The sequence below is a fragment of the Lycium barbarum genome, chromosome 7, assembly GCF_019175385.1.
Source record: "Lycium barbarum isolate Lr01 chromosome 7, ASM1917538v2, whole genome shotgun sequence".
NCBI classification, from domain to species: Eukaryota; Viridiplantae; Streptophyta; class Magnoliopsida; order Solanales; family Solanaceae; genus Lycium; species Lycium barbarum.
The window spans coordinates 108,633,372-108,659,551 of NC_083343.1; the positions used below are offsets into that span (position 1 = coordinate 108,633,372).

At 29.6% G+C, this 26,180-nt stretch overlaps 1 long non-coding RNA gene across 1 annotated transcript; it reads left to right on the plus strand.

Annotated features, from left to right (window-relative positions):
- Positions 1 to 2,871: 2,871 nt before the first annotated feature.
- LOC132602397 (uncharacterized) lies at positions 2,872 to 5,235 on the plus strand. The gene is made up of 3 exons (XR_009567765.1): positions 2,872 to 3,080; positions 4,112 to 4,186; positions 4,983 to 5,235. It is a non-coding gene; the product is annotated as an uncharacterized LOC132602397 (long non-coding RNA).
- Positions 5,236 to 26,180: the final 20,945 nt, after the last annotated feature.

Here is a 26,180-nt window from a genome sequence, read left to right on the forward strand (position 1 = left end):
TATATTGTTAGAAAGGAGATTTCATATTAAATTTTAGTGCCAAAATTGGCGGTAAATTTCATTTTTTTTTTCCGAAAATTCATAACTATTTTATACGTATATGTATATATATAAACTTTTTTTTCTATTAATAGCAAAATTAGAATTTTATCTAGATATACAAAATGTCATATGTCAATAAATCTATTTATTTCCTTTTTGTAGTGTTAGCATGGTCCTCTAAGTATTCTGAGTTTGTGGTCATTTGTCAAAACTAAATGCACTAACAGTACCATAAAATTCTTCTGTATATGTGTATTAATATAAGTGTTTAGATATATTAAATTACTCTAAGTGCTTATTAAAGTTTTCATAATATGAGTACTTTCATAAAAATAAGCTTTAGATATAAGAAAACTCTAAATAATTTCTCTTTGTTTTTTTTTTGGGGATAAATTGTTGTCATGATTTTTGTAACCGAAGAAAAATATTCATTCAGTTAATTTATTATGATTAAAATAATATAGTATGATATGATAGTATCTTCAAGTGCATGAAGAAAAGTTATAACTTGCAATGAAAATTTATTGTCTTTCTGATTTTGCGATTATATCATTTTGTCATAAAAATAATTGTAGTTGTTATCCAACTATCGCTATTTTTTTTTATAACATGACGTAAAATATTTAGCTGTAATAACTTGAAATGCGTAACAAAACTTATATTTAGCTATAAAATATTATCAATAAGTTTGTAGCTATTAAGCTAATTATTACCACTGCTTTTTACAACTTGAAGCAAAAATATCAGTTTAACTGCATTATTTTATTTCAAGTAAATTTTAGCAGCTAAAAAGATCAATGTTGCTACAGTAACTTCAAATATGTGGCAAAAGCATATTACTATTTGCTACGAAATTTTATTGTAGCTATTAGGATAGCTATTGCCACATATTTTTAAACTTGAAGCAAAAATATATCTCTTTAGCTATAATATATTTTTTTCAAGTAATTTTGTGGCTATAAGATTACTATTGCTACAATAACTTCAAATGCGTGGTAAAAACATACGATTTAGCTACAACGTTTTATTGCAACAATAAATTTGTCGCTATTTAGGTAATTATTGCTACGGATTTTTATAACTTGAAGCAAAAATATCTATTAAGCTATAATATTTTGTTTCAAGTGATTTTTTGTGGCTATAAAATACTATTGCTACAGTAACTTCAAACGCGTGGCAAAAAACATGTGATTTAGCTACGGCGTTTTATTGTAGCAATAAAGCCATAGCTACTTGGGTTATTATTGCTACGATAGTTGGCAAATATAGCAAAAATGAGAAATTAGCTTTGCCATGTGAGTTTTGTAGCTAAGAAATTTTACGAAATTGTAAATAGCCATGAAATTTTAGTTTTCATGGCTTTTGCTAGGTATTAGCCATGATTTTCAAATTCATAGCTAAGAATTCGTAGCTATAGATATCTAATGTTGTAGTGATACATTAAAGTCAAGAAAGACTACTATGAATGATGATAAAAATGTGATTGTTAATTTCTCAAGTCCTTGCACGAGTCTTGATGTAGAAATTTCAAATGAAAGCTCCGACACAAAAAAAAAATGAATTTTCATCCTGATGATTACTCATTAAGTGAACATATAGATACCTTTACTCTAATTGTCAAAAATAATGTGTTAATTATCCATTCAAGTCGTTTTATTTTGTTTTGAACTACAAAAAGTGAAGTTTTGACTAGAAGATAGCGTAAATGACAATAAATTTTATTTAATAAAACATAAAATATTCAGACTACGCTGAGAAAGAGATAATCAAAGTGGCCGTGAAGAGGGAAAAGAATTTTCTCCATATGCTTCTGCTGGGTATGCAAACAAAAATCTTGTGTTGCATACTTGCATTAGTTGAAAAGAAAAACACATTTTAAGAATACTTTTGGGAAATCGTGGTAGAATTTGTAGGTTGTATAAATTAAAGCCCGTAAATTTCACAAGGTTTTAAAACTTAAAACTACGTTAACAACAGTTAGCAATAAAGTTTTGCGAGCCAAAAGACGCTATGGACTAATATCACATCACATGGACATTATAATAAATGTAGAGGTGTATTGTAAGTGATGTAGGGTGTAAGGCAAGCCCTAGAAGCCAAGTTAACAGCTACGCAGGTAATCAGACTAAAATTTCAAATGAGCTTGCACAAGACGCAATTTAAAACGATCACAACTTTTGAGATGTATAGAGTAATGTGGTGAATTAGATCAAATTCAAGATCTTCGAGTTTAGCTTTCAACGCTTCAAATCATACATCATTAATTAAATGTGGACTTTTATACACAAAGTTAGGGACATATTGCTAAACAAAATTAGAAAGTTCTTTGGGTCTATTTGGAAAGCTGCCTAGTAATTGGAATCGGTGTAATTACAGGGTAATTAGAAGTGTATTATTTTATTGCACGAATGTAATTACATAGTTAGGTTAAATTTAAAAAATAAAGTTAATTATCAAAAATTAAAAGTTAATATTTGACAAATATGTGTCTTTATAAATGATACTTATTAAATTTGGTATTTAAGTGTAACGACCTGTTTGGTCGTTTAACACTTTTGAACTCGTTCTCGCTAAATACCATTTTCATAGTTTTAGAGGGTATTCTTAACTTGCCGGGATAGGTGGAACAGTTATAAAATTGATGGGTAATTTTTGAAATATATTTATTTAATGTGTGTGAATGTATTATTATTAGTAGTAGTAGTAGTAGTAGTAGTATATATATATATATATATATATATATATATATATATATATATATATATATATATATATATATATATATAGTTCGGGGTATTCAATTAATTAGTGGATAATGGGCCAATATCACTTTACATAGATTGAATAATTAAGGACTTAAATTTGTTTCTTTAGAAGGAAAGGAGTGGGCCAAGTCACCCCATATTTCAGGCCACATTTAGAGAGGTTATTAGGGATTAAAAAATTTCTGGTATTAAGGACGGCGTAACATCAAGGGTTTTGGCAACATTAACCGAGAGAAGGGAGAAGTAGAATTTCCAAGTTTACATCATATTCAGGTATTACACCAACTTCGTTCCATAATTATGCTTCTTGAAATGAATCATGAGGAGTAAAGTTAATTGTTTATTACATAGTGCAAATAAGTTATCTTTTGGGGACAAAATAATTATAGCGTAATGATTTTGTTTCATGGGCATTGGGAATAACAATATCATATTATATTGGACAAAACTTCTCTATGATATAATTCTATTCTAATTTGAAGAGCATTTTGTTTCATAGGCATTGGGAATAACAATATTATATTATATTGGACAAAACTTCTTTATGATATAATTCTATTCTAATTTGCAGAGCATTCATTGGGGGCTTCTGCATATTTGTATAAATATTAACTCATGTGTTGGTACTGGTTGGTTAATGAGACCGTCTCTGGCATATTATGCCGAGAAAGCATTTTATTCTTTTAAACCAATACGTTTTGAACATGTGAGCGATTAATAAGATTAGCTGACTAATATTAAGACAGTTAACGGACCTTGAATCCGAGGTGATCTATAATAAATGGGAACGGAAAAGTTAGAGGCAGAGACAATTGGGGCTAATTTTGTGAGTTTTTAAATTGAGTAACATATTGATTATGAGCTAATCATTGGGAAATAGTATAGACTGGATGAAAAGGGCATAGGTTAATGTTGTGCATATTTTTAATTCTGGGTTGAATGTATTGGTTTGGTAACTTAGTTTCGGTTTCACATTTTTTTTTAATTATTATTATTATTATTATTATTATTATTATTTTATATAGTGGGTGTAGTAATTGAATATTGGGGTAAATTAAAGGTTTCGAGTCCTAGTCCTAAGAAATGAGAGTTAATGATTTGAGAGTCCATTTATGGATGAAATTCACCAATTTTAAAAATATATGATCCTTAGATAATGGGTAAAATTATTTTTCAATAAAATTTCAATCTTGCCCTTGTGGGCCCAAGGCCACTTTTTGGGGTGTGTTTTGGGTTTCGAATATAAATATAGCAATATGGGTGTCCTTAGATTCGTATTCTAACGTAGATCGCATATTTTATAGATTTTGATCGTTCAGAGGCTCTACGCAAGGGGAAGACAGTAGTTTGATTGTTCGTGGCATCCGCTCGGCATTGAGGTAGGTTACGGTCTACTTTAGTTAGACTCTGATTAGAGAATCGTATGTAGTTGTAGAAAGTGACGGGGATAGCATATAGACCTTCGGGCATGATGTGGAGGTGGTTTCCAATTAGGTTGGCTCTGTCAGCTGTTATGCGGGCTTGTCGCCATATGTGTTATTTTCTGTGATTATCACCTGTTTGTATCTCTGTCATATACTAGCTCCCTCTTCATATGAAAAGGAATGATAACATTAACATGACTTGTATTTGTTGATTGTACATTGGTGATATTGTTGAGACTGATATCATGCATGGCATGCTTTCCATATTATTGTTGTGATGATTGGTGAGGTGAGTGATTGAGAGACTCCGAGGTCTTTGCCGGAGATGGAGAGTGACAGAGAGACTCCGAGGTCTTTGCCGGAGATTGAGAGTGATTAATAGTCTCCGAGGTTTCTGCCGGAGAGCACGAGTGGTACATGCACTTCGCGGGTCCCCCATAGGTCATGGCTTTGAGGCACCGCCCTTAGCATGTGTGTATGAGAGTGAAGTGAGAGAGGTGACTGTTGCATTGCATTGCATTCATTCACTCATACATTTGACTGATCATCTGGTGAACTATATCTGTCTTGGTTGATTTCATGATTCCTTTACACTTTACTTGTATATTATATGTGACCATACCTGTTTGCTCTATGTGCTACTTGTTAGTTTTCACTTCTTCATGCGTTATCTAATCATTGTCGGCCTATGATGCTTACCGGTACTAGTGTTGTACTGATACTACTCTTGCTGCACTTTTGCTGAGTGCAGATTACGATCCAGGCTCCAGTTCTACACCCTGTGGCTGATACGCGAGGGTGACATCTTTCCGTCATTCAGGGTGAGCTACTTGATTATCCGTGGCCGATGAAGGACCTCCTCTATTTATTTCTGTTTTTATATCCGACAGACAATATGTAACCTTCGGGTATTTTCAGACTTCTATTCCGTACTATGTTAGCGCTCTTGTACCCTTTGACCAGATTTTGGGATTATCGTGACATTTCTAGTGATGATAAGTATTTAAGACTTGATAATTTATTCTTATTAAATTTTTCCGCTTATTTAACTTGTTATTAGTAACGTGGTTCGCCTACTCGGAGGGATAGTGTAGGTGCCACCACGACTCGCTAATTGGGTCGTGACATTAAGATACATATTGCTTTTGAAATATATTATTAATAATTATATTTATAATTAATAATGTAAAAATAAGATGTAAATATTTTTCAAATTAATAATATTATAAGTTTATTAATTATAAAAACTAAAAACACACATTTTGTAAAAGCATAATGGACTGCATGTTGGATAAAAAGATTAATATTTATAAATAAAATGCAATAACACTACTCAAATATTTGGCAACAAATAATCTATCAATTCTAACTGAAAAATGAATGTCATGCAATGTGACATAACAAGTCAATACTACTAAAGCAAATAAACTGGAACTGAAAATATAGCATAAGTTCAAAAAAAAAAAAGTTATCATAATACTTTTATGTTAAATTCCAATATAGCATAAAATTATTTGGGACATAACTTAAGTAAATATTTTTTTTTTTTAAAAAAGAAAGCATAAGTTCATAACCTCATTCAACAACGAAATTCTACTTTAGTGACATCACTCATTATAAGTCAAGTTTGTTAATGATTCATTATTTCTAGGGAAAAGGCTCAAATATGACATTAAACTATCAGAAAAGCTCATTCATACCACTCGCTAACAGTTGGCTTTAATATACCACTATCGTTACCATTTTGGGTCATATATGTCATTATTTACTAACAGAAGTCTACTATTTCTAGATTTTGCCACGTAGACATCATCTAAACCCTTCATTTTATGAGTGACATATATGAGCCTTCTCCCAATTCCTATATAAATCTCCATATTTTCTAATCTTATTCTAACTCATTGACACTTTTCACGTACTACTAACACCCAAAATACATATGAGTATGACAAATTTGAGCCTTCTCTCGACCACTATTAACACTCAAAATTTCACTAATATGTAAATCTTTATACCCATTTACACCTCATTAGTATACTCTCTTTTGAATCTGTCTCTTTTTTTTTCTTCTTAAATAATTTTATGTGTTTTTAAGATCTTTTAAAGTGCCATAAAGTACGTAAAAATTGTCAAGTATGTAGAATAAGATTAGATCATAATCCAATTAAATAAGAGAGCATAGTTTTTCCATGTAAAATAATAATGTTATTAGTATAAAGGATAAACTTGTCCTTATAAGCTTCTTACATAAAATTAGAAAAGATGGAGATTTACATATGAATTGGGAAAAGACTCAAATATATATGTCACTAAACTACGAAATGACTCATATACCCCACTCATAAAGAAAGGTGTAGATAATGCCACGTGGCAAAATCTGGTATTAATAGAGTTCTGTTAGTGAGTAATGACATATATGACCCAAAATGGTAACGGTTGTGGCATTTTTTAGTCCAACTATTAACAAGTGGCATGAATGAACCTTTTCTAATAGTTCGATCGCATATTTGAGTCTTTTCCCTTATTTTTAATATTAAGAGGTGTAGTTTCAAACACTAGGATCATAACACAATTACACGGAATGAAGAAAACAAATAAGAAATTAAAAAAATACAAGCAAATTACTTGGTCTCACAAGAAGTAAAGGTTGGAAAATGAAGGAAATGAAAGATAAATCATGTAAAAAATAATTGAAAAATAAAAATAATTAAAAAAAAAGAGTAGAAATAAAAAAAAAATATATATAATAAATTGAAATTAAAAATAGAAAGAAAAGAAATTAAAAAGTAACCTTGTAATTACACAGTGTAATTACTACCAATTCTCACCTCCCCCTGAAAATTGAAGAGTGTAATTACGCCGCTCCAACTATTTTCAATCCCATGTTGATCAAGTAATTACTTGACCAAACAAACATGTCAAACTGTGTACATAATTACATCCAGTTACACACAAAACCAACCCCGGGTGGCTTTCCAAACAGGCTCTTCATAAGTCTTGCCATGAAAATTTCAAAATGAAAGCTACAACACACAATAGTCTTACAATTTGATGTTACTGTTTAAGTGACTCTTTATCAAAGTGAGTCTCATTTAGATAAACAAAGAGCAAACTATAGTCAAGAAAGACAACTACGAATGAAGAATGGAAATGTTATTGTTAAGAAACTACAACACACAATAGTCTTACAATTTGATGTTCTCTTTCAGTGACTAGTCACAGTGGATCTCATTTAGATAAAACAAAGAGCATAGTAAACTATAGTCAAGAAAGACAACTATGAATGAAGAATGGAAATACCATTGTTAAGAAAACTACAACACATAGCAGCCTTACAGTTTGATATTAATATTTCAGTGACTCTAATCACAGCGGACGATCTCATTTAGATAAAACAAAGAGCATAGTAAACTATAGTCAAGAAAGACAACTATGAATGAAGAATGGAAATACCATTGTTAAGAAAACTACAACACATAGCAGCCTTACAGTTTGATATTAATATTTCAGTGACTCTAATCACAGCGGACGATCTCATTTAGATAAAACAAAGAGCATAGTAAACTATAGTCAAGAAAGACAACTATGAATGAAGAATGGAAATACCATTGTTAAGAAAACTACAACACATAGCAGCCTTACAGTTTGATATTAATATTTCAGTGACTCTAATCACAGCGGACGATCTCATTTAGATAAAACAAAGAGCATAGTAAACTATAGTCAAGAAAGACAACTATGAATGAAGAATGGAAATACCATTGTTAAGAAAACTACAACACATAGCAGCCTTACAGTTTGATATTAATATTTCAGTGACTCTAATCACAGCGGACGATCTCATTTAGATAAAACAAAGAGCATAGTAATATAGTCAAGAAAGACAACTATGAATGAAGAATGGAAATACCATTGTTAAGAAAACTACAACACATAATAGTCTTACAGTTTGATATTAATATTTCAGTGACTCTAATCACAGCGGACGATCTCATTTAGATAAGCCAAGAAAGACAACTATGAATGAAGAATGGAAATGTTATTTCTTTCTGATCAAGTCCTTGCACGAGTTTTGACGTGGAATTTTCGAATGAACGTTGCAGCACACAGACATATCCTTTCCACTTTGATGTTTACTCATTAAGTGAACCTAACCTTACTCTAATTTTCAAGCATTATGTGTTAGATATGCCATTGAAGTCGTCTTCTTCTTCTTGTTTGTTTTTTGTACTATAAAAGTATAGTTTTTAAAAATTCATGCTTGAAAGAGTGAAAAGAAGATGGAAAAGGTGCAAATATACCACGTGATTTTTTTTTGTGTGTTGGGTCTGGTAATATTTCCACCTAAACAACTGGACAGGAATTCTGTCACTTCTTGAATTATTAAGAAAATTCTAACATATATATAGTTGTACCATTATTCCTTACTTGAAAAATAAAATGCAAATGTGGCAAAGAAAACCTTCATAAGGGTGTATAATTTACTCTTTAAAATAATTTGTTACATTATATTCTAAGATGTATGTGCCTTCACTAAAGAAAATGAAATTGGCGATTTCGTTGATGCGCTAAGAGTCAATTCTCTACACTGTCAGATGAGCAATAAAAAATGTATGATCATTACAAAGATTTAGAATGATCATTAAAAAGATTTAGATTATAAGTCCTTGTTCATAATACTATAATATAGAAGAACTGACATAGTAACTAGTCCCTCTTATAAACTAGTTTAAGTTGTATAATAATTTTATACTATCACATTAAGTTACTTACTATCTATGACGAATGTGGTTGTTTGATAATAATAACAACATTCGTCTCAATTCCAAACAAGTAAAGATCAGCTATATATATCATCACTATTTCATTTACGCTCAATTCATGGTATCATCATACTAGATACAATAAAAGTGAAAGATAAATGTTCATATAGTAATAACAATAATAGTAATAATATTAGAAATTTTCTAAGTTAACAAGTCTGAAACTTATTTCAAACTAGTGGATATGGATCCGTTTCTTTGTGTCTTATCTTTAGCGTGGTAAGTGTGCATTGATTCCAAGGTTTTGTTGGTCTTTCGAGACAACTTCCTTTTATGTGATTTTAGGTCTACCACGTCCCCTTTTTAACATCTTCATTCCCCATAGTTTCGCACCTATGAATCGGTGCTCCTGTAGGTCGATGCATATATGATCAAATTAAACCATCTCAAGCGACCTTCCCTCAAGCTATTCTCACTACGTACTACTTGTCTCTTGTGGTGAATATGATCGTATTTTTAATCTTATCTAATCTTGTATGATCGCACATCCATCTTAGCATCTATATGTTTTCAATACTTATCTTTGTGGATATATTTGACTTAGGCGACCCAACATTCACTATACGCCATATAGCTAATCCAAATAACATGCCATGGGGAATTTTAATTAGTAGCTTAGTTGGTTGGCTACCTGAACTTTCACCTCGTTGGTGAGAGTTTGATTTCCTACCTTGTAATCCCCTCTCCCATTTTCTCTAAAAAAAATTCTAAAAAAAACATTAAAAAATAACATGTTATAACTGATTATATTATGCCGATATACATATGAAAAATTTATGCTGTCATCAGTCGATGTAACTTATACATATAAATAGGATAAGATAGCTCCAGGAAAGGATTTAATTATTCACTGTATAAATCTATATGAGCATATAATTAAATACACTGCAACAAAATATGCTTTTAGCGGCAATAATTTAATTGCCGCTAATTATATTCTAGAATCAATTATTACCGGCAATACCAAACTTTAGCCCTAACAATAAATGCCGCTAAAGGCTTTAGCGACCTTGGATCTAATGACATTAACCAATTTCTGGTAAATGTTTTTGTGGTAATAACTATTGCCGCTAAAAGAAAAATATATTGCCACTAAAAGCCGAAAAAACCGAAAAAACTAAATAACTCGAGAAAACCCGAAGTTGAAAAACCCAAATTTATTGGTTTGGTGTGGTTTATAAATTTAAAAACCCAACGCAATTGGTTTGGTTTGGTATTTAAAAAATCAGAACCAACCTAGTCCATGTACACCGCTAATACTACCTTTGTGTTAAGTTATATAAAAGGTAAAGGACTTTATAAAAGCATCACGTTGTTTTTACGTTGTAGTAGATACTATATCTTATTTGCAAAATTAAAAATCCTACCGTTTAAGGAAATTTACTTTCAAATATACTTTGAGTAGCATGATATTAGTTTAAATGGATACCACATTTAAAAAAGACAAAATCCAATGTGCCGTGATATTATTGTTATCTCATCAATATTAGTTTAGTATTACTACTATATTAGAAGCACCAGTTTGGCACTTCGTCGTCCGTTTGTGGGCAAAAAAAAAAATTTGGGCCCACATATTTTAAACAACAATTACTAATATATTTTTTTAAATTGTGGGCCCACATATTTTAAACAACTACTAATATTTAAAAATAATTACTAATATTTAACAAAACATTGTGGCCCACATATTTTAAACAACTACTAATATTTAAAAAAATGATTGTGGGCCCATATTAAACACCAGTAATAAAAAAAATAAAAAAAAAGTGGAACCCACCACATCTAAACTCACGGGAAAAAATGAGTGGATCCCATATTAAACACCAACCAGTAATAAAAATAAAAAAAAAGTGGAACCCACCACATCCAAACTTGATGAGTCGTGAAATTACGCGATATTCGACGCTAATTCCTTAAGCTTTTGTGACTCCTTAAGCACTTTTGTTGTTACTTTTTGTGTTTTTATGTTGTTTTGTAGGAAAAGATGCCCGGAGAGCATAAAAGAGCAAAATGGATCAAAATGGACCAAAATGGAACAAAATAGAGCAAAACAAGCCAAGTAGCTGAAATGAGTGATCGGAAGAAACCAAGTGAAAAGAAAGTCAAAAAGAGGTCAAACTGGACATTTTTGCAAAACTGTCAAAACTGGACAGTTTTGCAAAAACGGGACAGATTTGCAAAACTGTCAAAAGTGGACAGTTTTGCAAAAAACGGGCAGAATTGCAAAAACAGAAATATGGGGGCAGATTTTGACATTCTTTTGAACTTGGAAGAATTAGAGGAGCTACAAAAGAGAGGCTTAGGGCAAAACATTAACATCTTTGGCAGTTTTTCATCAAGTTTGGAGACTAGTTTTTACACCACACTTTGGGGTTAAAGATTTGAAGATTTGGTTGAGTATTTCTTAAACCTTTAATTCATTTCTTCAATTCCTTGCTTTGTATTGTATATCTAAGTGTGTAGCTTTCTATTCCATAACTTGAATCTTGTTTATGAAAGTATTCTTGATTAAAGTTTGGTTTGAAACTCTTGTTATGCTTACGTATTGAATGATTCTTATTGCTATTGAAGTGGGTCTTTGTTGATTTAATTAATCTCGTTCTTGAAAGTTTCCAAAGGGATTAGCTAACCCTAGGACTCACCCATTTACTTAGATTGAGCTTGGAAGAGGAAATCTAGGTTGGGAAAGATTAATTAACAAGAATTTGGGTCATTAAACTCATCTAATAACTTGAGCTCGGAAGAGGATAGTTACTTGAGGTTAAATTGATTGTACCTAATATCACACTCTAAGGCTTGGAAAAGCTTAGAGTGAAATTCATTGATTTGGTTGGAAGACTTTCAATGAGATTTTAGATATCATTATCTATTGACACAAACCCGCTCTTAGTTGTAAAATTGTAAAATACATTGGATCGTTACTAGAGAGTAATTTCCCTCTTATCCATGCTTGTGGCCATTGATCATTTTACTTGCTTTCTAGGATAATTTTGCATTAGTCATAAATTTCTCAAAAACCCAAAATATTATCCATCGTTTGGCTTTAGCGTAGTTGGTGAAAGTTCCTTACTTTCTTAATCGCCTAGCATATTGTTCCCTGTGGGATCGACCCCGACTCATAGTTGGGTAAATATATTGCATACGACCGTGTACACTTTCTCTTTGAGGAGTGTATTTGGACGTTATCAAAACTCATGGGAAAAAAAAGTGGATCCCATATTAACAAAATCAAGCAATATTAAAAAAAAAGTGAATCCCATATTAAAAAACCAAACAATGTAAAAAACAAAGTGCTTAGAAAATCAAACAATTAAATCAATAATGATAGATTCATCGCCACATGCGTATCAACCCATTAGAGGGAGCAAATGAAATTATTGTACAGCAACATACTTAAAATACAAAAAAGCTTAGAAAATCAAACAATTAAATCAATAATGATGGATTTATTGCCACATGCGTATCAACCCATTAGTGGGAGCAAATGAAATTATTGTACAGCAACATACTTAAAATACTTATATATATATGTATGTATATATATATATATATATATATATATATATATATATATATATATATATATATATATCCGTTTTCCAATTTTTGAAAAAATAAATTGTGGGCCCATATAGTCTGATGGATTCATTGCCACATACGTATCAACCCATTAGAGGGAGCAAATAGAATTATTATACAACAACATACTTAAAATACAAAAGTGCTTAGAAAATCAAATAATTAAATCAATAATGATGGATTTATTGCCACATGCGTATCAACCCATTAGTGGGAGCAAATGAAATTATTGTACAGTAACATACTTAAAATACTTTAAAAAAATGTGGTCCCCATATTAAACACCAACCAATATTAAAAAATTCAAAAAAACACCAACTAATTAAGCATTTAAAAAAAGTGTGGTCCCCATATTAAACACCAACCAATATTAAAAAATAAAAAAACACCAAACAATATTAAAAAAAAAGTAAATAAAGTGCAACTCACCATCTCCAAACTCACGGGAAAAAAAAGGTGGACTCCATATTAACAAAATCAAGCAATATAAAAAAAATGTGAATCCCATATTAAAAAAACAAACAATGTAAAAACAAAGAGTGCAGACTTTGTATTCGTAGCAAACACTAATATAATAAAATTTTAGATACGGAGCACAAACTACAATGTTATATTAATCATGCTTTGAACATAGTATCCCATATTGACAAAATCAGGCAATATAAAAAAAAAAGTGAATCCCATATTAAAAAAACAAACAATGTCAAAAAAAGTGCAGACTTTGTATTCATAGCAAACACTAATATAATAAAGTTTTAGATACGGAGCACGAACTACAATGTTATATTAATCGTGTTTTGAACATTATATATATATAGTGCAAATTAATAATGTCAAAAAAAAAGTGCACCCCTATTAAAAAATCAAATAATATTCATATAATTTCCAATGTATCTCATTAAGTCAATAATGATGAATTCATTACCACGTGCGTGTCAATCCATGAAATTGCTTTTCTTCAAAAGGTTAAGTAATCAAACCATACAATTTTTTTTTTATATTAGCCTGAGATCTAATCTAAATATTAAACTGTTGTATTTGCTATTCCGCCATGTCATTTATTTGTTATGTTTACTAAAATAAATATACTTAAAATATTTATATTTTAAAATAAGATAGAATTTAATTATTTTTTTATTTTTATTCTTACTCTAATAAATGTGAAAAGAAATTAATGTCATAAAAAAATATACCAAATGCAGATCAAATAATGAATAAGTTAAATTAGTCAAATTATAATTCTAATTGACGTTTTCTTAAAACACCATGCAAAAGACAACATGACAAGTAAAATGAGCTAAACCGAGAATATTTACTAAACATTAAAAAATAGTATTTCTTAGTTTAAATAAAAAAATCAATTTCTACTTTGTTTCGTTTTAAACATGTAAAATTAATTTAATAATTTGAATTAGAATTGTCCAAATCAAAATTTGATAAAAAATAATAAGTATTTTACACCTTTAAATTAATCAAATTAAAATTGAAAGTATCAACTAATGCTTAAATATTGCTATTGTTTTATCTCAAAAAGAAGAAAATAGTTTCCTTTTAAACAAGTCTTCTCTTTTAAAAAATATTAATAAATTTGCCGATTTTGTGTTCATATCGAACATTAATATAATAAACTTTTAGATACGGAACACAAACTACAATGTTATATTAATCTTGTTTTTGTCCTTATTAATTTTCTTGAAATCTCTGGGCCTTTTTAATTGGACTATAACTAAGTTCATATTATATTATTTCCTTTGTCTCAATTTATCCGTTGCTTTTAGCTTTTCGAAATTCAAACTGCTCAAATTTTGATCAATATTTTAAGATATATTTTTTCACTAAATTAATATGAGAAAAGTTACAACTTATAGTACTTTTCATTTAGTTTTAATATATAAATTTTAACCTTAAAATATTGAATTAGTCTAATCTAATTTAGCTTCAAAATTTAACTAAATGGACTCTCAAAAAGTGAAAAGTATCACATAAATTGGAATGAATGGCATAATAACTTTAGCTTGGCACAATCTTTAAGAAATCACTCGCCTCTCGAAATTAAAAAGTATTCAAATTATCTCAAATTAATATAATTTTTTGTATATAAAAATTCATTTATCTAGATAAAAATATAATATTAAAATCTTAAAATGAGTTTAAGATAAGCATAAGTTTGAATTAAAAAATTCCATCATCAGTAAAAATTTTGTAAACATACTTATTTGAAATTGTACTTATTATATAAGATTGATAGTTTACGTGTTTTTTAAGTATTTATTTCATCCACGACTAATTTCTCGATGCACCATATTTTATGTTTTTCCTTAAAGAAAATCAAAACCCATTCTTTAATGGGTAATAAAAAAAATAGTTGGTAAAAAATATTTGAAATTACTAAATTAAAATCTTTTATCATGAATAATATTTTTTCCATGAAAAATATATTTCAATTATGGTTTTCGTTTGAGCTTTAATTCCTTTTTTTTTTTTTTTTGTTCTTTTGTAAAATTTGTATTAAGAAAGGCTAGTGCAATGAATTTTAGTAGATTAACTTAGAGCGCATAAATTGTTTTAAAAAATCAATAAATTGACATCTTTTGGGGAAAAATTAAAGGACATTCTTGTTTTATTATTAAATTGTTATATTGGGGAATGAAGAAGAGGTTAAAACTATCCTAAATTTTGATAATTATATATTTGTTTGAGGTTATATATTATTTATGTTTAATTACAAATATTAAAAGTCGAAGTTATTAAATGGTGCCTTATAGTGTTTGAAAATGAAGGTAGCATTATCGGCCAATATCGAATTGTCTTTGAAATCTCTTATTTGGTAAAAACTAAAAAAAATTCTGAAGTTCATTTTAATGAATTTAAGTTTTTTCTTGAATTTTTTATAAACTTAAGTTTAAATCACCACCTTTAACTAGCATAACTCATGAAACATAAAATAATGCATCAAAAAATTATAAATATCAAAAGAAATTTTCTCTTTCTATAACTAAATATCGTGTGCTCACATGTTCATAAAAAAGGTCAAGTTTAAATTATCATAATTTATCTTGTTAGCTCATACAGTATCGAATCACTTATCGCTTTGGTATTTGCAAATTTCCTGCTAAACTTGCTTACTTATAATTCTTTTTGAAACTTATCCAATTATTTGACTAATAAAGTTTATTAATTATGAAATTTATCAAAAAAAAACATGATTAACTGCAATTAAATTAATTATGTAATAGAAAAATATAACGTAAATTATACTAGCTTATTTAATAAAATTATTATTTTTATATATTGAGTTTGGAACCCGGACTTAACACGGGCCTCGTGTAACTAGTTTATTATCTAGACTTCACCAACCAATATCTGCATAACTAGTACCTAGATTACTAATATCTGCATAACTAATACTTGCATTGCTAAAAACTACAGTATTATTAATACCCACATAATCCTAACAATCTACTAAATGACGCCTGACAACACTAATTGAAGTTTGAGATCTAAAGCATTAATGGACAATAAGGAATTAAGTTGTAGGGATTGCATCGATTAGTAGTCAATTTTAGCATACTATTTTTATTTAATTTTTTAAATTGGTAGTCAATATTGGTGAACTTGGAGCAATGGTAAAATTGTCACCGTGTGATCTATAGGTCATAGGTTCGAGCCGTGGATGCAGTCACTAAAGCTTGCATTAGGGTAGGCTACCTACATCACACTTCTTGGGGTGCGGCCCTTCCCCGGACCTTGGTAACGCGTGATGCTTTGTACACTGGACTACCTTTTTAATACTGGTAAAGTTCAGACAAATGCTCGGTTGCTCCTCCTCCTCCTCCTTCTTCTTAGGGTCGCTACTTTTTACTTGACAAGTGAAATCAAATTAGGTGGGTGTTATAAGAAAAACGTGAAACCATTGATAGATAAATACTGTAAGTTTTGAATCTATCTCTCGAAAACTTCAGACTTTGATAGTTCAAACTTCAGATATATATATATTTGAAGTTGGAGACTGACAAGCTAAACTTCAGATAAATGTCTGAAGTTCAAACATAAATGACTGATCGCATATATCCGAAGTTCAGATAAAAATATCTAAAATTTACTTGCACAAGCAATACACCAAACTTCAAATAAAATTTGTGACTTCATATGGGAATCTTTTTTATTACTTTAGTCATGCATATAAATTAATTTTGAAATAACTAAACTCATAAAATTTTATAAACTTCGATTATGCTTTAAATAAAGTTATGAAATTGGCTATCTAGGTACTTCCCCTTGTAGCCGCCAAGCATATTGCATCTTTTGACTTATATATAAGGACTAGACAACGTATGCCCGTGCGCACTTTGGATTATAGTGTATCTATGTATATGTAATTGTATTTAGGTAGTGATAATATATATATTTTATATTGCTAATAAACATACATAAGTTGACACTGTTTTTATGCATATATATATATATATATATAGACACACACACACTATGTTCAAAATACGATTAATATAACATTGTAGTTTGTGCTCCGTATCCAAAACTTTATTATATTAGTGTTTGCTACGAATATAAAGTTGGCAAAAATTTATTAATACTTTTTAAAAGAGAAGACTTGTTTAAAGGGAAACTATTTTTCACTCTTTGCGATAAAACAAAAGCAATATTTAAGCATTAGTTGATACTTTGAATTTTAATTCGATTAATTTAAAGGTGTAAAATATTCTATTGTTAATATATGTAGATTGGACCTAAACGATAGTTATTAATTTTTATCAAATTTTGATTTGGATAATTCTAATTCAAATTATTAAATTAATCTTACATGTTTAAAACGAAACAAAGTAGAAATTTAATTTTCTATCTAAACGAAGAACTACTATTTTTTAATTTTTGGTAAATATTCTTGGTTTAGCTCATTTTACTTGTCATGTTGTCTTTTGCACAATTTTTTAAGGAAACGTCAATTAGAATTATAATTTGACTAATTTACCTTATTAATAATTTGATCTCCATTTAATATTATTTTTTCTTTTATGACATTAATCTATTTTCACATTTATTAGAGTACGAATAAAAATGAAAAAGTAATTAAATTCTATCTATTTTAAAATATAAATATTTTAAGTATATTTATTTTAGTAAACATAACAAATAAATGACATGGCGGAATAACAAATACAACAGTTAAATATCTAGATTAGATCTTAGGCTAATATAAGAAAAAAAAGGAAATTGTATGGTTTGACTGCTTAATCTTTTGAAGAGAAACAATAATATGGAGTTTGTGTTTTTTGCTGTACAATAATTTCATTTGCTCCCACTAATGGGTTGATACGCATGTGGCAATGAATCCACCATTATTGACTTAATGGGGATACTTTGAGAATTACATGAATATTGTTTGATTTTTAATATGGGATGCACGTTTTTTTTTTTGATATTGCTTGCTTTTTTAATATGGGGTCCATTTTTTTTTTTTTGATATTACTTGATTTTTTTAATATGGAATCTACTTCTTTTTTTTTGCCATGAGCTTGGAGATGGTGGGATTCACTTTTTTTTAATATTGCTTGGTGTTTTGAGTGTGGGGCCCACTTGATTTTTTTTTAGTCTGTGACTGACGACAAGCATGGGTTTAACCCATGCTTCTATATAGTACTAGACGGCCTATGCCCGTGCTGCGCACGGGCCCAACACTTTAGATTACAGTGCATCTATGTATATGTAGTTGTCTTTGAATAGTGATTATATATATATTATGTTCAAAACACGATTAATATAACATTGTAGTTTGTGCTCCGTATCTAAAATTTTATTATATTAATGTTTGCTACGAATACAAAATCGGCAAATTTATTAATATTTTTTTAAAGAGAAGACTTGTTTAAAAGGAAACTATTTTTCTCCTTTAAGATAAAACAATAGCAATATTTAAGCATCAGTTGATACTTTCAATTTCAATTCGATTAATTTAAAGGTGTAAAATACTTATTATTTTTTTATCAAATTTTGATTTGGATAATTCTAATTCAAATTATTAAATTAATTTTACATGTTTAAAACGAAACAAAGTAGAAATTGATTTTCTATTTAAACGAAGAAATACTATTTTTTAATTTTTGGTAAATATTCTCGGTTTAGCTCATTTTACTTGTCATGTTTTCTTTTGCATGGTTTTTTAAGAAAACGTCGATTAGAATTATAATTTGACTAATTTACCTTATTCATTATTTGATCTCCATTTGATTTTTTTTACGACATTAATATCTTTTCACATTTATTAGAGTAAGAATAAAAATAAAAAAGTAATGAAATTCTAACTTATTTTAAAATATAAATATTTTAAGTATATTTATTTTAGTAAACATAACAAATAAATGACATGGCGGAACAGCAAATACAACAGTTTAATACCTAGATTAGATCTCAGGCTAATATAAAAAAAGAAAAAAATTGTATGGTTTGACTACTTAACCTTTTGAAGAAAAGAAATTTTATTTGCTCCCACTAATGGATTGATACGCACGTGGCAATGAATCCATCATTATTGAGTTAATGAGATACTTTGGAAATTACATGAATATTGTTTGCTTTTTTAATATGGAGTGCACTGTTTTTTGGACATTATTAATTTGTACTATTTTCATGCATATATATATATATATATATATATATATATATATATATATATATACTATGTTCAAAACACGATTAATATAACATTGTAGTTTGTACTCCGTATCTATAACTTTATTATATTAGTGTTTACTACGAATACAAAGTTTACACTTTTTTTTAACATTATTTTTTTTTAATATGGGGTTTACTTTTTTTTTTTTTTTGCTTGATTTTGTTAATATGCGATCTACTTTTTTTTACCTTGAGTTTAGAGATGGTGGGTTCCAATTTTTTTTTTTTTTATATTGTTTGATGTTGTTTAGTATGAGGTCCACCCTTTATGGGATGCACTTTTTTTTTTTGGACATTATTAGTTTGTACTATTTTTATGCATATAATATATATACATATGCTATGTTCAAAACACGATTAATATAACGTTGTAGTTTATGCTCTGTATCTAAAACTTTATTATATTACTGTTTGCTACGAATACAAAGTCAGCACTTTTTTTTTTTAACATTATATTTTTTTTTAATATGGGGTTTACTTTTTTTTTTTTTTGATATTGCTTGATTTTGATAATATGGGGTCCACTTTTTTTTTTATTGCTCGGTGTTATTTAGTATGGGGCCCACCCCTTTTTTTTAAGGGACAACGGACGACGAAGCATGGGTCTAAACCCATGCTATATATAGTTTCTTCTTTTTTTTATTTTTATTTTTTATATTACTTGGTGTTGTTTAGTATGAGGCCCACCCTTTTGGACATTATTAGTTTGCACTATTTTTATGCATATATATATATATATATATATATATATATATATATATATATATATATATATATATATATATATATATATATATATATATATATATATATATATTACTATGTTCAAAACACGATTAATATAACATTGTAGTTTGTGCTCCGTATCTAAAACTTTATTGTATTAGTGTTTGCTACGAATACAAAGTCTGCACTTTTTTTTTGACATTGTTTGTTTTTTTAATATATGATTCACTTTTTTTTTTATTTTATATTGCTTGATTTGTCAATATGGGATACTATGTTCAAAACACGATTAATATAACACTGTAGTTTGTCCTCTATATTTAAAACTTTATTATATTAGTGTTTGCTACGAATACGCACGTGGGAATGAATCCATCATTATTTACTTAATGAGATACTTTGGAAATTACATGAATATTGTTTGATTTTTTAATATGGGGTGCACTTTTTTTTTGGACATTATTAATTTGCACTATTTTTATGCATATATATATATATATATATATGTGTGTGTGTGTGTGTACTATGTTCAAAACACGATTAATATAGCATTATAGTTTGTATTCCGTATGTAAAACTTTATTATATTAGTGTTTACTACGAATACAAAGTCTGCACTTTTTTTTGACATTTTTTTTTAATATGAGGTTCACTTTTTTTTTTCTGCTTGATTTTGTTAATATGAGATCCACTTTTTTTTACCTTGAGTTTAGAGATGGTGGGTTCCAATTTTTTTTTATATTGCTTGATGTTGTTTAGTATGGGGTCCACCCTTTATGAGGTGCACTTTTTTTTGACATTATTAGTTTGTACTATTTTTATGCATATATATATATATATATATATATATATATATATACTATGTTCAAAACACAATTAATATAACATTGTAGTTTGTGCTCTGTATCTAAACTTTATTATATTAGTGTTTGCTACGAATACAAAATCTGCACTTTTTTTTAACATTATAGTTTTTTTAATATGGGGTTCACTTTTTTTTTTTTTTTTTGATATTGTTTGATTTTGATAATATGGGGTCCACTTTTTTTTTTCTCATGAGTTTGGAGATGGTGAGTTCCACTTTTTTTCTACCTTTTTTTTTATTGCTCGGTGTTATTTAGCATGGGGCTCACCCTTTTTTTTAAAGGACAACGGACGACGAAGCATGGGTCTAAACCCATGCTTTATATAGTTTTTTTTTTATTGCTTGGTATTGTTTAGTATGGGGCCCACTCTTTTGGACATTATTAGTTTGCACTATATATATGGGGCCCACCCTTTTGGACATTATTAGTTTGCACTATATATATATATATAATGTTCAAAACACGATTAATATAACATTGTAGTTTGTGTTCCGTATCTAAAACTTTATTATATTAGTATTTGCTACGAATACAAAGTCTGCACTTTTTTTTGACATTGTTTGTTTTTTTTAATATGAGATTCACTTTTTTTTTATATTGCTTGATTTTGTCAATATGGGATACTATGTTCAAAATACGATTAATATAATATTGTAATTTGTGCTCCGTATGTAAAACTTTATTATATTAGTATTTGCTACGAATACAAAGTCTGCACTTTTTTTTGACATTGTTTGCTTTTTTAATATGGGATTCACTTTTTTTATATTGCTTGATTTTGTTAATATGGGGTGCACTTTTTTTTTCCGTGAGTTTAGAGATGGTGGGTTCCACTTTTTTTACTTTTTTTTTTAATACTGGTTGGTGTTTTATTTTTTTATTTTTTAATATTGGTTGGCGTTTAATATGGGGATCACACTTTTTTTTAATGCTTAACGGACGACGAAACATGGATTGAGACCTATGCTTTTTTAATATTAGTTGGTGTTTAATATGGAGATCACATTTATTTTTTTTAATGCTTAACAGACAACGAGCCCATGCTTCTATATAGTAGTAAAGTAATATTAATGCTGTTCGGATCTAAATTTGTACTACTTTCTTTCTAGTCTTGTCACTTGTGAGTTTATGGATTTACCATTAATGAAATTGGAAAAAGCAAAAAAAAATTATGAAAAAAGTTGACCAGGCCATCACTTTCGGTATGATGTATTAAGAAAAGTAATCATAGTACAAAATTGTGTATCATTTTGACGGGCATTTGGATACTATTTGGTGCAAAAGAAATTATGAAAAAAGTTGGCCGGGCCATCACTGTCGGTATGATGTATTAAGAAAAGCAATCATGGTACAAAAATGTGTATCTTGTTGACCGGCATTTGGAATTTTGGATATTATTTGGTACAATTATTCTCGCTTAGCCATCAAAACTGACTTGTCTAGTCCACACTAATGAGATCGTGAGCTAACTCGGGCTTAGCTTAATATTCAATCTATCCCAACAAAATTATCCTTTTTGTTGTGAACTTGAAGTTCCCACATCACTCACACATGGGATTGTGGGCGTGTTTATAAGCTGGGCTTGAAGCTTTTACTTGTATACGCGTTTTAAAGCCGTGAGGTGCGCCAAAACGGACAATATGTACAAGCAGTTTATAACACTTTTGTCTTTTTTAATCTATTCTTTTTAAGATTGTTCTCTTTTTATAGTTAGAAACAATTTTAACTTTATGATATAATTTACAATCACACAAATATCTATAGCTTGTTTTGGATCACACATTTCAAAAGTCTTTCTTTATTTCTTAAATTTTGTGTCAAATCAAAAGAGAACAATTTTTTGGGATGGAGGAAGTACTAACTCATTTTAATGGAAGAAAACTTTTAAATGGTATATGTGAAAAAGGTTCACCAATTTTTTTTAACTTGTTAAAAAATGAAATATATGTAAAAATTGTATACTTTATTGGTAATATATTTGGAAGCGCTGAAGCTGTTACATTTCCCCTAATTAAGACTTACAATAAATATAAATTGGCAAGTACTTAGAAGATAAGAAATGCTTAATTATAATTGTAAGATAAAATACTAAGATTATATTTGTTTGAGCTTGAATATACTCACTTCGTTTCATTTTACTTGGTCCATGTTGATTTGACACATTCCTTAAAAAAACTTTTATTAGGGGTATATTTTACTAAACTAACCTTATTATGATGTTTTGAAACTCTAAATTTAACTATTAGTACTTTATGTAGTTATTTAATACTAAGGATAGTATGAGAAAAAAGTAATAAAATTTTCTTGATTTGCTAAAAGAAACAAGTAAAAAGAACAATATATGTTTAGCATGGAGGTCAAGCAAAATGAAATGAGCGAGTATAAGAGAAGCAGGGGCGGACCTATGTAGAATTTTTGGGTGCTCTGGCACCCATTAAATTCAGTTATGGAGTATATAACTGTATAAAAAATATAAAGGAAATAAATATAAATAGTTAATAGAGCACCCCCGAACTCAAAATTTCTGAATCCAGCACCCCCGAACTCAAAATCCTAGGTCCGCCTCTGAAGAGAAGTAGAAATGTGCACCAATGACACAATGTCAATTTATGTCGATTAATGCATGACTTTCCGGAGAGCACTTGGGGAAAAAGTGAAACCTCTTTAGTTTTTGGTTCTTTTATTTTAACCCTTTAATTTTCATTTAAAAATAATTAGTTAATATCTTTTTAAGTTTAGGCTCAAGCCCCAACTCAGCCTTCAGATCACGGACTAACCGGGGTTCGGTTTAGGGCCTACTGCACATGATTTTAAATCATTTTTTTTTTGTGAGGAGTGCCCTTCGAATGCACTGGTCTTTAATTTTTGTCTATCACCTAAAACTCATGGGTTTCGGGTTCGAATCTCCGCTCAGTAAAAAATTTTAAAAAAATTCGCTAGGTAGAACTTGGATTCGCAAAGCAGAGTTTTACCTGCGAAACTCTGCCTTAAGACAGCATTTTGCCTTCAAAACTCTGTCTTGAGGCAGAATTCTGCCTGAAGGTAAAATTCTGCCTCAAGACAGAATTTTGTCCAAAACTCTACCTTAAGGTAGAGTTTGCTAAGGCATAGTTTGCCTCCAAAACTCTACCTTAAGGCAGAGTTTGAAGCAAATTATGCTCGGTGGGGCAGAGTTGCCTGCAAAACTCTACATTAAGGTAGAGTTTGCAGGCAAATTATGCCTGATGGGGCAGAGTTTGCCTGCAAATTATGCCTTAAGGTAGAGTTTTGCAGGCAAACTATGCCCGATGGGGCAGAGTTTGTAGGCAACCTCTGCCTAGTGAATAGTTTTTAATTTTCACTGAGCACGGGTTCGAACCAAATCTTGAGGTTTTAGGCGAAGGGAAAAAATTAAATACTTTCATTTTGATGGGCAAAAATTAAAGACCACCCCAAAATAAGGGCATTACTGAGAATTGCCCATTTTAAATTACAATTTAAAGTTATTGATTTGAAATCACGTTGATTTGAAGTTGAAATTTATTTGGACATGCAATTTGGACTTCTTAAGTTATATATATATTTTTTTCATAAACATGAAAACCCACAATTTATGAAAACTATCAAAACTTCTCCAACTCTTTTACAAACTTATTAAATGAGCAAATCATAATTCATAAATAAGCTATCAAAATATCCTATGGCGCTGCATTTATAAATCTCATATCTTCATGTTCCTTTTGTAAATAAATGCTTGTGATAAACCACTGGTTTACAGCATCAGAAAAACTGAAAAAATAGAATTATTACAGGCAATTATCTACCGCATATCCTTGGGCCTTGACCTGATACCATCTCACACACCTACAAAGCTCTGACCAGGTGCTATGGATGAATAGTCTAGAAAAGTAAACTTCAGATTATCAAGATTGGAGTAGAGTTTATCCTGTCATAATCTAGCTTCAGTTGCAATCTTTACCAGTCTTAACTTTGTGCCATATAAGTAGTGATTGCCAGAAATTACTATTAAGCAAATTTGATCCTGTAACAAGCTAATACCACACATTGTGACGAAACCAAAAAGGCTTTTAATAATTCCACTGCTGCTAGAGATACATGATCATCAGATAATAACATACAACTCTTAAGTTGACATATTGCTCATATACAGTACTAGTCTCATGTTGTGCTGATTCCCTGATCCTTTGCATTTCTGAATCTCAAATAAGGAATCTGAGCTTTCTCAATGTTCAAGATTTGCCTAGCCTTCAGAGGAAGATCATTGAATGTGTTAAATTGATACTCACCTGCAAAATCAAACCCAAAGTTAGTTAAAAAGTTTGCTAGTCTATTTCCTTCTCTGTACACATGTTCCACCTAGACCATATGATCCCTTCTCAGTATATTAATGTCTTGCACAACCATTACAATCTTCCAAGGCACCTCTCATACTCCTGTTAAGATTAGCTTCATTGCCATAGAATTTGTTTCCATTACTAGTGGAGTACACTGATGATGAATGCAATATTCCAACCCCATCTTGAATGCTAAAGGCTCAGCCACCAAGTTTGTGTCATCACCTGTTCTCTTTGTTGCAGCATATATCAGATCCGCTACCTCATTTCTGACACAAAAATCCACTGAACTTGGTCCATGATTTCCTCTAGAAGTACTATCTGAATTACATTTATAGCAACCCTCAAAAGGAAGAATCCATTTCACCATTCTACAACTAATTCTGGGCTTGTAACCTTCAAACAGTTCAATGATTTGAGGTACAGTCCTTGGCATATTATGCTGCCAGGGAAATCTAACTCTACACAAGAGATGTATGTTCATATTGATCTCATATATAACTTTGTTGATGGTCATTGAACCACCATGTAACACTGTGTTTATCCATTTCCAAATCTGCCACACTATAATAGCTGCCATTGCTACAAATATGGGCTTAAGTTTTGAAGGACTTGAATTACTCCACCATAAATTAATAATTTGTTTCAACAACATAATATTACCATGATTACCTACAACTGCATTAAATATCTCCAAACATTAGTTGCAACTGATCCTGTAAGAAACAAATGATCAATTGTTTCATATTGAGCATTCCTAAAGCAACATCTAGCCTCTACTTGCATCCCAATACTAGAAAAAACTTGAATAACTGGAATTTTGAACTTCCATAATCTCCATAAGAAGAATGAGATCTTAAAAGGTAAACCTTTTACCCATATGTTCTGATAAGTATATGAATGAATAGATTTCTGTCTAAGCAATTCCCAC